This window comes from Coturnix japonica, chromosome 1 (assembly GCF_054131305.1).
Source record: "Coturnix japonica strain WE chromosome 1, WE-NBRP24, whole genome shotgun sequence".
Classification (NCBI taxonomy): domain Eukaryota; kingdom Metazoa; phylum Chordata; class Aves; order Galliformes; family Phasianidae; genus Coturnix; species Coturnix japonica.
In genome coordinates this window covers 5,193,415-5,202,153 of record NC_140663.1, presented here as the reverse complement: position 1 = coordinate 5,202,153, position 8,739 = coordinate 5,193,415, and positions in this window count along the sequence as shown.

The following is an 8,739-nucleotide window of genomic DNA, read 5'->3' as shown; positions in this document are numbered from 1 at the left end:
GCCCATGTCTTTGGCTGCTGGCATCAGACTGACACCTGGTTGAGAAAAAAATGAGTGGGTGGTGAATTCCTATCACCTGCAAGTGGAAGGATCTTGGCCATCCTGGAGCTGCTGCAGTCACTGCTTTGGCTTTGTCATTATGGTGGACATACAGAAGCACCAGTAGCCCTTTATACCAGCAGGAATGTTGTCCAAGTATGTGCTTCAGAGCATGATATGAGCACAAATACAAGCCTCCCCCCAGGGTATATCCTGAGACTGCTGTGTAACTAGTTATAATGTGCATAAACTAAATGGGCAAGAATTTGTATCTTCTGGAGAACATCTTTCTTAGCACCTTCTGGAAAGTCCTTGCCTCTTTCTTTTTTTCCTATTTTGTCATGAAAATAAGATGATGAGTGGGTGGAATACCATAATGTACTGTCTGTCTCCTCAGACTGGAATCGTGTTGGGTTCAGCTACCTGCAGAAGGACAAATGCAAGCCAAGGCAAGTGCAAGATCTACTGTTCACTGATCCATATCTCTCTTGTCAAAGTTGCTGATGACATCAAACTGGGGGGGGGGAAGGAGGGTGGAGGGGGGGGATAATGATGGAAAATGACACCAACTGCAGAGTTGCCATGCAGAGGGACCTCAAGGGTGGAGGAAATGGGATCAGCAGGAACCCTGTGAAACTCAAGAAAGACAAATGCAGAGACCTGCAACTGGGAAGGGAGACCTCACTGCTCTGATACAGGCTGGAGATGGACGGGCTGGGGATCAACTGCTGAAAGGGACCCAGCAGTTGTGGTGTACACTGAAGTGACCATGAGCAGCCCCCGCAGGAATGGAAGCCAACAGTATCTTGGAGTTCTTGAACAGTCCAGGACAAGGGAAGTGACGCCTACCACAAGACACATATTACATCTGTTGGTGTCCTTCACTTTAGGAAAGCTGTGGAAAAACTGGAGGGAGGTTGGAGGCACATAACAGCAGCCCCAGGGTCTGTGAGGAGCTTATCAAGAAGATTTAGCCCAACTTTCTGTAGTGACACATGGCAGGAGTATGAGAAGCAAGAGACATAATTTGAAGCAGGAGTTGTCACCATGAGGATAATCAAGCAGTGTAACAAATTGCCCCAAAAGGCTGTGAAGTTTCATGCTTTTTATTTTATTATTCCTTTGAGCAGGAAGCTCCCAAGTTTGTTTCTCCTCAGCAAGAAGATTAAGGGGATGCTCCAGTGTCTGGCACAGTTGTACAGGGCTCAGAGACCAAGGCTGGAGTAGCAAAAGTGATATGGTGAGAGTCTCCAGCCTCGTCTAGAGTGCAGTCACTAGATCACAACCTAATTTAGAACTATTCTTAATAAAAAACACACAGCTAATTAATTTTTGGCTCTTCACTGAGAGGATCAAACTCCTCTACCACCTCCAGCCTCTGTGTGGGGACAGATGTACACCCAGGTGGCAAAGCAACTCACCTCGGTTACTTTTGAGGCAAGCAAGGGTTTTCTGAAGATCCATAGCACTTGAAGTCAAATAATGATGGCATTAATTCCAGAGGTGCTCTATGAATCATGTAAGCACAACTCTTTGGGGTCTAGCTGTTCTGCCATAGGGATATTCTGCATACATCTATTCCCTGGAAAGCAGTCTTAGTGCAGATAGTGGTTCTTTTCTGTACAGTTCCCATTTAGGACCTGTGGGACATCACCTGGGACTCATTTGTTAACAGTAGATTTTCAGCTTCAGACACCTGCAAATGAGACCCCCTAGAGCCCAATTCTGTTTTCTAAACACAGGCACCAATGCCATTTGAGTTGCCCTGGAGCATCCAACATGGATGGGCTCAAGCAATCGAATAAAGGACTGAAAGTGGGATTCACCACACAAACACATACTTTTAACCTTAGGAGTGTTTAGCCAGTTATTTGGAATGTCCTAGCCTATATCACTTCAAAGCCCCTCACAGATGTTCCAGGACATCTCAAACAGCACTAGATTCCTCCAGTGTGACCAACAAATCGAGCCATACTTGCCCACTTTAAGGCAAGCAGAATAACTCTGTTTAACACTGCCTGACATAAGAGCTAAGACTGTTGTCTGATTCTATGATTCTGTGATTGCTGAATCTATAAACACATCAGGAAGGGTCTCTGAATTGGTGTCTTGTCTTGGAAGGCTGGGTAGTCATGCAGGGTTTGACTGACTTGCCTAAGCAGAAGTGCTCCTACTCACTTCTCAAAGCCTGTGGACAAGCAGCAACAATTCCAGACATCTCCTCCCCTCCCTGTCTTAGCCACGTCTCATAGGGCAGGATGAATTTATGTTACCCCTAAGCAGCAGAGACATTTATGGAGTTAGGTAGAGATGCTGCACTGAGGTTAAGGTTCCTGAGCAGCTACACTGATTCCTCAGACCTTTATGGTCTACATCCTAGAGATGGGATTGGGAACCTATGTGGTAGCACTGTGGGATGAAAGAATACCTTTTGCCTTTAAGCTTACATCAACTTATTGCCTTCCTTCTCTTGCTGCTGCATATCTGTTTTCATCATATTACCTCTGTAATAAGGCAAGCATTGGGTCAGTTGATAAGCTCAGGCTTTCTATGATTTCCACATCCAGGTATTCCCCAAGTGCTAGTGGGTATATGATCCAGAATTTCTTTCAGTATGGTCTCTTCAGCATTGAGTTTAGGCTTATGTAGATGGGAAAACTGTTAGCCTTAATGCAGGAAAAGAGAAAATGTAAAGAATTGTCTTCTTTTACATACCTACATTTCAGGAGAAGGATAAAATATCTTCTGGACCAACTTTGTAGCATTTAATTAGCTACTGGTGCTGTTAAAGACATGGTATTTTCAAGCACGTTGCCCTGGGTGCCTTGGACTGGGAATGGAACAGAGTGCTCTGATTCATTCATGGAAAACTCAAGGACCCCTTAAGCGCTGCAGCAGCATCCCAGACAACAAGGGATGTGCTGTTCTGATGCTCACATTCATAAAAGACAAACAGGATAATCCAGCTCATAATAGGCTGGTTTGACATTGCTCTTTGGCAAAACAAAGGAAATACTAATATGGGTGTAAAGGAATAGAAGATATTAAAGAAGAGGTAAACAATTAACGCCAATCAACATCCTTTTTAGGCAGGAAAAGTTGTCAAACTTGATTTCATTCTTTGATGTGATTGTATGTTTTGGCTGATAAAAGTAATTGAAAAGATTGAGTATATTCTGACTTTGGTATGTTTGACAGCACAGCAGATCCTGATTAAAATATTAACATTCTACCCTACCAATACAAAGCACATAAAATCGATTAAGAACTGTCTGACATGTCAACAAAGAAGCTGTCAGAGAGGAATCACTATAGGAGAGTATTTTTTAGAGGGGTTCTGCAGGGATCAGTAATAGGTCTGAATGCTATTGAGTGTTTTCACTAATGACCTGAAAGTAAATATTAAAACTGCTGATAACACTGGAAAATAATGAAGAGGAGCAGGAGTTACACAAAAGTGCTCTTAGTACCACTGTAAGCAAGCTTTTATATCCAAAAACAAGCAAGCAGATCACGCACGCAGGGTCCTGGAGCACAGGGATTTATGCATACTAGAGATGCAACCCAAAGTAATTCTTCTGAGACAATATTGTGTGGCTTTTGAATGTTACTCCTTGCAAGGGCTGATGCAATCTCTGACTGTAATTCAGAGGAATAAGGGTGAAATCTTTACTTTCTGTGTGTTGCATCACTACACTTCACGTTGAAATGATGCCTCCAGGTCAGTAACCTGAAATCTAGAAAGAACGTCAGGAAAAAAAAAGAAGAAAAAAAATTTTGTAGAAATGTCTTGAAAATTATTCAGGGACCAAAAGGACTGAAAACTTTTTATTATGTATTTGTTGACTTGATCAAGCAAGGGGAAAATATCCTAGATGTGAAAGGTGAGACTTGGTGAGGCAAGACATGAGGAGCAGCTGAATGGGACTGGGGATGTTCAGTCTGGAGGAGACTGATGGGAGACCTCACCACTCTCTACAGCTCCCTGAAAGAAGACTGCATGGAGGAAGATGTTGGTCTCTTTTCTCAGCTGATAGGTGATAGGACGAAAGGAGATGGCCTTAAGTTGTACTGGGAGAGGTTTAGACTGGATATTTGAAAGAATTTAATGGTAGTGAGGCATTAGAATGGGCTTCCCAGGGAAGTGGTGGAGCCTCCATCCCTGGAGGTATTTAAGTGACATGCAGCTTTAAGGGACAGGGTTTAGTGATAGATTTGGTAGTGTTAGCGGATGGTTGGACTTGGTGATCTTCAGGGTCTTTCCCTGCTTCAGTGATTCTATTATTCTATTTATGGGTCTCTCACTAAGTACTAAAAGCGATGGAGCTGTGAAACATTAGTTTAGGGAGCTGATAAACCCACCAGTGGCTCAATGGGGCTTCACCTCTGGTCTTCCTTCTGCCTCCTTCCCAAATCCCTCTCCCCATGGACTCCACCCTGTGGCACCATGTGGTGTGGGCAAGCCAAGAGTAAAATCTTGAAGCCATCAGCTGTAGGGACCAGAGATAATGCTGAAGATTTTACCTGGTGTGTTCTCAGGCAGGTTTTCAGAAGACTAAACCTTGGCCAGCTAAACTTTGTACCAGACGTTAGCCTGTTTTCCAAACCAACGATTCCTCCTTTTGCAATTGATGCACGTCCCACCAGATGTCCCCAGAGCAGCCTGGAGAGGCTGGGACATCACTCCCTCAAGGACTGTCTTCAGGAAACAACTCGCTGGGATTCAAATGTTTCTTTGTTTATGAAATAAAGTCCACCAGACCTATCGCCAGTTGTTTATGCTAAAGAGCACACTCTCATTAATGTTAATGGTGCTTTAGAGCATAAATCCTTGCTAATTGATATAGGAATGCATCCCAGAAGAATTTACATTACTGCTGATTTAGATGATAGATATAAACATGTGAGAGAGAAATATTAGCATTCATGTAAAACAATTAGATTATAAACAGGGTGAATGATTTAGAAAATGACTGCAACTTTCCACCTTCCTTTAATGGACAAGAAATAAAGTCTGCTAATGAGGAAAATCAGGGGGAATATGAATAGGCCAACTAATCACCGCTATTAGTTAGTATCTGTAATGCATCAATCAGCAGGGCTGGGTGGTCCCCATCTGTGTTCAGTGCATAGGTGAGATGGACAGGAGCATCCTGCTGCCCACAGTTGTCAGTTCTCCCCCATGGCTTTTCTGGGAGCAGTATTTTAGGGTTACTCGTCCAGCAAGGCTGGCCACCCCATGTCAATACCATTGTCTCAAGGTGCGTGAATAGAGAATGATACAAGCAGAGGATTGATTTCCACAATTTAATATTCTTTTTTTTGTTGTTTGTTTGTTTGTTTTTCTTTTTTCCAGATAATATAATGGCATATGAAAAGTGAGGCAGTAATGCAGTTCAAAAGGAAAAAAATAAAAGGAAAGCAACCCCCACTGCTCTCCTGGATCTTTCTGCCAAAGGCTGACATTACTGTAAGTTCACTAAATACAAGCAGTCCAGGCATTTCCATGAAGATCCGAATGTGCAAAAAAGTACAATTCTGTGGCAAATGTACAGCCGGAAAGGAAGAAATGTTTTCTTTCATTGTACCCAACGAATTTTCGCTATTAGGCTCCCACTTTAATGCATGGGTTTTGATGCGGAAATGTTTTCCTACAAGAAGGCTCAGATACAGGATACAGTAAAACCACCCGTCCTCCGCAAAAAGATGCTCTGACCTCGAGTGCTGAATCTCTGATTGAGAATACCAAGTTTCTTTTTTACTCTAAACCTATCCAGAACCAAGAGGAAAAAAAGTCACGTACCAAAAAGAAGCATATTACTGTTTGTGGAAGAAATATAGTATTGTTTCATTATATTTTCCAATTTACATATTTTAGCTATTTCATAAATAAATTAGTGCAAAAGCAAGCATGTTTGGTAAGGATAGAAAATTCTGCATTTTAGCATCTTTTGCTGAAGGTCACTGAGAGGTAAGACTTTTTCTCCCCGCACACTAATTTTCAAGGTCTCAGTAATCAATGAAATATATTAAGTGGATTATACAACATTTGCCTGGGTATGGTTAAAGACCACATACCCAGTAAGGTTTCATATAACAAAAACGTGCCCAACCCTATAAACATTTTTATTATTATTATTATTTTTTCCATTTAATGCTCATAAAATTTTACAGACAACAGAATCCTTTCTTAAGCTTTATTTAAGAAATCGAATACTATTATAGTTCAATATATATAAGACACATCCAGTATTGTGTTCCTGATAGCAAGTGCATAGATTTTAAGATATCATTTTTATATTGTAATTCTTTTTTTTTTTTTTTTTTTGTTACTCAGTAGCATGTTTCATGATCACACGAAGGGATATTCCCAGTGATTTTGCTAAGAGCATGAGAGAAAAAACAGAACACAGCAAAGTAGTGAAACTACAACAGAGATGAGGAACAGAAACAATCAGGCAAACTCTCAGTACAGTCGATTCCTGATAAGTGAATAATCTGATTGCTTGGTCACAATGCTTTATTCACTTATCAGGAATGATTCACACTACATTTTGTTAAACTGTTTTCCTTAGCCTAATACCTAAGAGTCACACTGGGCAAAGGCACACACGCTCTGGCAGGCTATTCTTTAATCAGCAAGTCTGGTGACAGTTTGGTAATTTCCCATGGCGATACACATATAGCTAACAAAGAGACATTTTGCTAACACTGCAAGGTGCCTTACATAATTGAAATTAAAAGCATGCATTTAAGCAGGACAAACTGTTCAGCTGCATCGCTTTAAGGAACTCATTTTTCCCCATTGTTGAAATAACAAAAAAAAAAAAAAAGAGAAAAAAAAGAAAAAAAAAAAAAGACGGAAAAAATAAAAGAAAAACCTGCCTCTTCTAGCCCTGAGTGTTTGAAAGAAACTCAACTATGGCAAAAGTTTTTTTTCTTTTTTTGGTTTTTCTTTTGGGGAGAAGAACCCCTCACAAATCTCGGATTTCTTTCCTAAAATCATCAAGTTTGGGGAAAAAAAATAAAAATAAATTAAAACATCCACAACAGCAATGACGACAAAACCCCAGAGATCAACTCTGATTTATCATTCATGCAAATCCAGACTTAACTTAATCCACTGGCATCAACACAACCAGAACCAGGATCACAAAATCTAGAGGTGTAAAAGACCCAGGACACAGTCTGACTGTCACGTCCTGCTCCCCTGTCCTCTATAGGCCTCTGTGGTTTTGGATTAAACCTAGGGCTGCAGGGAAGGTGTTAGTTTGGACTCCTGAGAACAGGCCCTACACTTGAGCTTGCTTGGGACACACCAAGGGACATGGCTTGGTGATGGGACTCAACAGGTCAGGCTGACGGTTGGGCTAGAAGGTTCTATGCCAGATTCATCACCTCTATGCCTTCTGTAGAAAAGGGGTATTTTTTAATTAAAAAAAACAAACAACTGCCAACCTTACAAAGAAAGAAAAAAATAGTTCTAGCAATATCAACCAGGCCAATTCTCCACCCAAAAATTCCAAAACTCTTCCAAACACAGCAGCCAAGGTCACGGCTGCAAACCACAGAGCACCCAGCACCATACCCCGTGCCTGGGGCAGTGTGTGTGTGTGAGCCAGAGCCAGAGTGCCAGAGGGACCAGGGGACAGGAGACACGAGGAAGGAGTGTCCATTGGGTCTCATAAGAGCACTTTTAAGTGGTCTTCGTTTCCTGAGCATCACAGAAAATGGGACAAAGGAAAGGGATGTGGGCATATGGCTTGAATTCCAGAGAGCACTTGTCAGTGCTTCTCTCTCCTCCTTGGGTTTGGTTTTTGTTATTGTTTTTTTTTTTTTAATTTTTATTTTTTTATTATCTTTTTCTCCCTCTCCAAATTATAAACTTTGTGATCAGACAGAGGAGAGAAGAGAGACTTTGTAAACCAGAACAACAGAGAATTTGTCGTGTCTTTTATTCCATCGTGACGGACGTGGGGAAGAGCAGAGAGATTCTCGTAAGGAAAATAAAAAAGAAAGATTATAAGAAATGAAAAAGTGAATAAAAAAGTTGAAAGCCACCTTTACAAAATAAATATACAAACAAATATATATATTTGTAATGCTATTAGCCAGTGCTGGGAATGAGCTGCTTTGTAAGCCCACAGCAAAAACATCATCACCCATTCGAACAACAGGAGAAGTTGAGTTTTGTTTTGTTTTGTTTATTCTTCTCCCACTGGCTTTAACAGAGTCTCTCTGTGCTCACTTGGATTTTATTTTTTAGATTACGATATGTATAACTGCATGTAACAAGCTTGTTCACCTGGTGGGCTTCGGCAGGCTCTCACAGCCCTAGTTAAGATGTGATTAGTTGCTAAGGAGTTTGACAAACACCATATGCCATCAGATTACTGTGCAGTTCGGAAGGAATCCCAGGGCTATATTCTCCTTTTCTTGAATGTTTCATACGCTTCTGCGAAGCGGCGGCACAATCTTTGTTTTGTTTTGGTTGTTTTTTGTTTTTTTTTTTTAATGATTGAGAAGAATTGATGTCCATAATCTGCATTTTGCAGACTGACTGGCATGTCGGCAAAAAGCTTTTCACATGGCTTCTGATTTCTCCGTGTGTTTGTGTGCATAAGCTTTTACGGTTAGAAGGCTCACAAAAGCTATCTTCTGTATGACTTTGCAGGAAGCTCATTTAAGGTGCTTCCTGCT